Source organism: Elephantulus edwardii, unplaced genomic scaffold (genome assembly GCF_000299155.1).
Source record: "Elephantulus edwardii isolate Elephantulus edwardi_28Jun2011 unplaced genomic scaffold, EleEdw1.0 scaffold00120, whole genome shotgun sequence".
Lineage (NCBI taxonomy): Eukaryota > Metazoa > Chordata > Mammalia > Macroscelidea > Macroscelididae > Elephantulus > Elephantulus edwardii.
Genome location: NW_006399870.1, coordinates 3,687,721 through 3,692,861, shown reverse-complemented (window position 1 = coordinate 3,692,861; position 5,141 = coordinate 3,687,721). Strand labels below are relative to the sequence as shown.

The 5,141-nt window shown below is 37.1% G+C and overlaps 1 protein-coding gene across 1 annotated transcript in view; it reads left to right on the top strand.

Annotated features, from left to right (window-relative positions):
- The window catches only part of GLB1L2 (galactosidase, beta 1-like 2), a 130,862-nt gene that overhangs the window by 88,976 nt on the left and 36,745 nt on the right, over positions 1 to 5,141 (top strand). The window lies entirely within an intron of this gene.

Sequence of the window (5,141 nt, the reverse complement as noted above, 5' to 3'; positions counted from 1 at the left end):
GAGCATGAGGATCCAGATGGGAGGGGAGAGAGCAGAAGGGTGAGGATGGGGGAGGTTGGGGGGCTAATCATAGGGTTGCACGATATAATGGAGGAGGCTGAAGGAAATGAGAAAGTAGTGTGAAAAACAATGTATTAGAACTTTGTAAATAAATCAGTATAAAATGAAAACCCAAACCAAACCATGTGACTTGAGAGTCAAGAGAGCATTATGCTACGTGAACTCAGTCAAATACTGCATAAAACCATTATTGTAAAAATAGAAGGATAACTACTTAGATGTGTGTGAATGTCCAAACACTGAAGGGGAGAGGCAGAGATGGGGGCAAGGGGGGAACTACTGGGATAGCAGAGTGAAAGGTCTTCGTGGTAAAATGGTGGAATAAAAGACAAACCTTGTAGAATGGAAGACCTTTATGGTTTTGTTTTATCTCTTTCTTATGGAATTTTAACACAAACTAAAGTGAAGAGAATAGAAGTGAGCCTTCTTTTATGTGTTCAACATCCAGATTCAACTATATAAATTAATCTTGTTTTACCTATACACTTACTTGTAGTTTTAGCCTTTTACTAGATTTTTAGGGCAAAGCTCAGATGTTATGTAATTTCAACTATGAAAAATTAAATTATTATCTTAAGCTACATTCTCTATAGAAGTAAAACCAATGAAGCGTATACTCTTTTAGAGGCTGGCAGGCGGCAGGCCCATTGGTTAGATCTCAGAAAATAATCTTCATGCAAATAGATTCCAAGCAGACAGCAGACCATGGGTACAGAGGCTGACTGATGCAAGGTTGGCAGGTAAGGCAGGTTGCTCATTCAGCCCAAAGAACCAGAGGTGATAAGACAGGATGCCGGATCCAGATATAGCACAAAGCACTTAGCCGACTCCCTTTCAACTGATTGGCTGCATTGTGGAGGTGATTGCATTATGCAAGACCTCATCAAGAAAATTATTACATCGTATCTCTTCAGGGAAAGGACTTGCTTTGTAACTGTCAACCCAGAGAGGATCATAGGCAGTCAAGTTAACATACACTCTAACAATCAAAGTCCACTTGTCCATTTGGTACCTATACATGTCTATACAGCTTTAGGGGCCTAGTGACAAAAAGCTGTGCTGTAATTTCGAAGGCACATTGTTCAAGGCCACCAGCTGTTCAGAGGAAGAAGGACGAGCAATCTTCTCCCTTGCAATTAACTGCTTCTGAAAACCCACCAGTGGGTCAGCTATGGGTTGCTTCCAACTCGTTGGTAGACAACAATGTGTCTCTTTAAATCACTCTCTTAAATAAAATTATAAAATCTAATTTGCACCTAATAAAATAGCATCATGAGTGTGTCAGAGATTGTGAGGTTGGCACAGGATAGGAAATGTTCAGTTTATAGAGTTGCTACGAGTCATACTTGACTCAACAGCACCTAATAAGAATAATAATACACCTAACTGTAAACACCTTCGGTGCCAACAAAACTTGTACCACACAATTACTGCTAAGCCAATTTTTATAACTGTACGTCAGTCATTTGAGGATATTGAAGATTTTCTTCTTTCCCTGACACTGCTTTCCAAGCAGGATGCTCTTCTCCAGAAACTTGCCTTTCCTCACAATATGTGAAAACTACATAAGATTAAGTCTCAAAATCTACACCTCCAAGAACACTAGCAACACTTCTGACACAGATTTGTTCTTTTGCAGTGTGTATTTTCAACAGTCTTTGTCAACACCTCCATTCAAAGGCATCTATTTTATCTATTTTTCTTCAGTCTCCTTTATTCATTACCCAACTTTCACATGCATGTGAATCAATGAAAAATACCATGGTGACAGGAACAGTTTAGTTTTAAAAGTAACTGTGTTGTTCTTTAGCACTTTAAAGTGCTCTTGGCAACCAATTTTCCCAATGCAACATGTCATTTGATTTCTTGACTACCACTTCCATGGTGTTGATTTGGATCCAAATAAAAGAAAATCTTTGACAGCCTCAATCTTTTGCTATCTATCATGATTCTGCATGTTGGTGCAATTGTGAGGATTTTTGTTTTGTGTTGATATTTGATCCATATTTAATCCATAATCTTCTTTGAGTTTCATCAAGAAGTGTTTCAAGTCTTCATTATCTGAAATAGTGTGTCATCTTCATATCACAAGTTCTTGATGAGTCTTCTTTCAACCCTGGTGACACATTCTTCATACAGACAAGTTTCTCAGATTATTTGATCAACATAAAAGATTAAACCGGTATGTTTAAATGATATAACACTGATGCACATCTTTTCTGATTTTAAAGTAAGCAATATTCCCTTGTTTTAATCTAACAATTGCTTTTTTATCCATGTACAAGCTGTGCATAAGCATAATTAAATATTCTGGGATTCTCATTCTTCTCAAAATCATTCATAATTTATTATGATCCTAACATAGTCAATACCTTCATAAAGCCAATAAAGCGCTGTATACATATTTCTGGTTTTCTCTTTTGAGACTGACAACAGCAGTGATATTCCTTGTTCCACAACCTTTTCTGAATATAGCTTGAAATTTTATTAATATACTGCTCCAGTCATCTCCTGAAAGATTTTATTTGCATGACATATTAATGATATTATTTGATAATTTCCACACTATCGATGATGGCTCTTTTTCTTCAACTATTACAAATATGGGCCTCTTCCAGTCTGTTGGCCAGGTAGTTATCCTCCAATTTTCTTGACATAGACAAACGGGCATATCGAGGCTCACATCTATTTACTGAAACACTTCAGTTGCTGTTCTATCAATTCCTAGAGCCTTCCTTCCCCCTCCGCCCCGTCAGTGACTAGAGTGCAGCTTTGACTTCTTCCTTTAGTATCATTCGTTCTTGATTATATGCTACTTCCTGAAATGGTTCCGTGTCAACCAGTCTTTCTGGCACAGTGACTTTGTATTCCTTCCATCTTTTTTTTTTTTTAATGCTTCTTGTATCATGCAATATTTTACCCATAGAATCTCTCAGTATTGTAATTTGAGGTTTAAATTCTTTTTATCATATTGTGAGAATTTTGGAGCATTGTCCCTCCTGTTTTGTTTTGTAACTCCAGGCCTTAGTGCACATTTTGTTATAATACTTTCTGCTTTGTCATCTAGAGTATCTCTTTGAAATCTTCCATTCACTCTTCTTGCCTCTTTATTTCTTTCTTTTGTCTTAGACTGCTTACTTTCAAGAGCAAGCTTCAGAGCCTTTTCTAAGATGCATCTGGTCTTTTCTTTCATTCCTGTATATTTAATGTCCTTTTCCTCTCTTCACATATGATGTCCTTCATATTATGCCACAATTTGTCAGGTTTTTGGTCATTTCATTACATCTGTTTTTGAGATGGTCTCTACATTATGATGGAATATATTCAAGTTGCATTTTGGCTTTGTGAACTTTTTTTTTTCTCCACCCTGAATTTGAACTTGTTGTAGGAGCAATTTGGTGGTCTGTTCTATAGTTAGTCCCTGATCTTGTTCTGACTTATGATATTGAGCTTCTCCACTGTCTCTTTCCAGAGATCTAGCCAATTATAGTCTTGTGTGTTCTTTCTTGCAAAATTCATGTGCATAGTCACCACTTATGTTTCTTCTTCTAAGCACCCTTCTTCTAAGACAGACTTATTTGTTCTTCTGGTAGTCCATGAGATTCAAAACATCAATTATTTTTCTGTCATCCTTATTCACTGTCTAACTTTCAGCTGTATAGCAAGTAATTGGAAAATTTCTGGGCTTGGATCAAGCAAATCTTAGTCTCCAAGCTGATGTTCTTGCTCTTTAACACTTTGAATAGGTCTTTGACAGCAAGTTTTCAAAATGTCATATGTTTATTTCTTGATTGCTGTTACCATTGGTGTTGACTATAGATTAAGTAAAATTAAATCCATGATAGTTCCAGTATTTTCTCCATCATCATGATGTTGCCTGTTGGTTCAGTGGTTAGGATTTTTGTTTTCTTGATGTTGAGATAGAATCCATAGTGATTCTTTGATCTTCAACAAGTACTTCAAATCTTCCTCATTTTTAGCAAGCAAAGTTGTGTCATATGCATAATTCAAATTCTGTGAGAGTCTTTCTCCAATCATTATGACACATTATTCTTCATAATGTCTAGCTTCCCAAATTATTTTCTCAGAGCACAGTTTGAGCATATAGCCCACCTTTCGTGGATTTGAACCATGCAGTGTTCTCTTGTTCTGTTTGGACAACAGCTTCTTGGACTAGGTATAAGGTTTCACATTTCACATAAGCACAATTAAGTGTTCTGGCATTCTCATTCTTCTCAATGCTAGCCATAATTTGTTATGATCCACAGAGTCAAATGCCTTTGCAAAATTGATAAAATACACACAAACATTGCTTTGGTATTCTCTGTTTTCAGCCGAGATCAACCTGACAGTAGCAATGATTGCTTGGGGGCCACCTTCTCTTCTGAATCCAGCTTGAATTTCTGACAATCCCCTGTCAAGGGAGTGTTTCAGTAGTTTAAAAAATAATATTCAGCAAGATTTTCCCTGCATGTAATATTAATGATACTGTTTGATTATTTCCACATTCAGCTGGATCATCTTTTTCTGAGAATGGGAATAAAATATGAATCACTTCCAGTCAGTTGGTCAGGGAGCTCATTCCATTTCTTGGCATAGATTAGTGAGCATGTCCAGGGCTGCAACAGTCTATTGAAACATTTCCATTGATATTCCATTAATTGCTTGGACCTTACTTTTTGCAAATGCTTTCAGTGCAACTTGTGCTTCTTCCTTCATTACCATTGGTTCTTGATCCAATGATACTTCCTGAAGTCATTCCGTGTCAACCAAATCTTTCTGGTACAGTGATTCTGTGTTCTTTCCATCTTCTTCCTGATGCTTCCCGGATCATTGAAGATTTTGCCAATGAGCAAGAGCCTATGGTGATGAAGGAAGAAGTTCAAGCTGCTTTGAAGGAAATAGCAAAAAATAAGGCCCCAGGAATAGATGATATACCAATTGAAGTATTTCAGATAACAGATGTTGCCCTGGATGTGCTCACGAAGTTGTGCCAAGAAATCTGGAGAACAACCACTTGGCCAACTGACTGGAAGAGATCTATATTTGTTCCCATTCCAAAGAAAGGTGACCCAACTGAG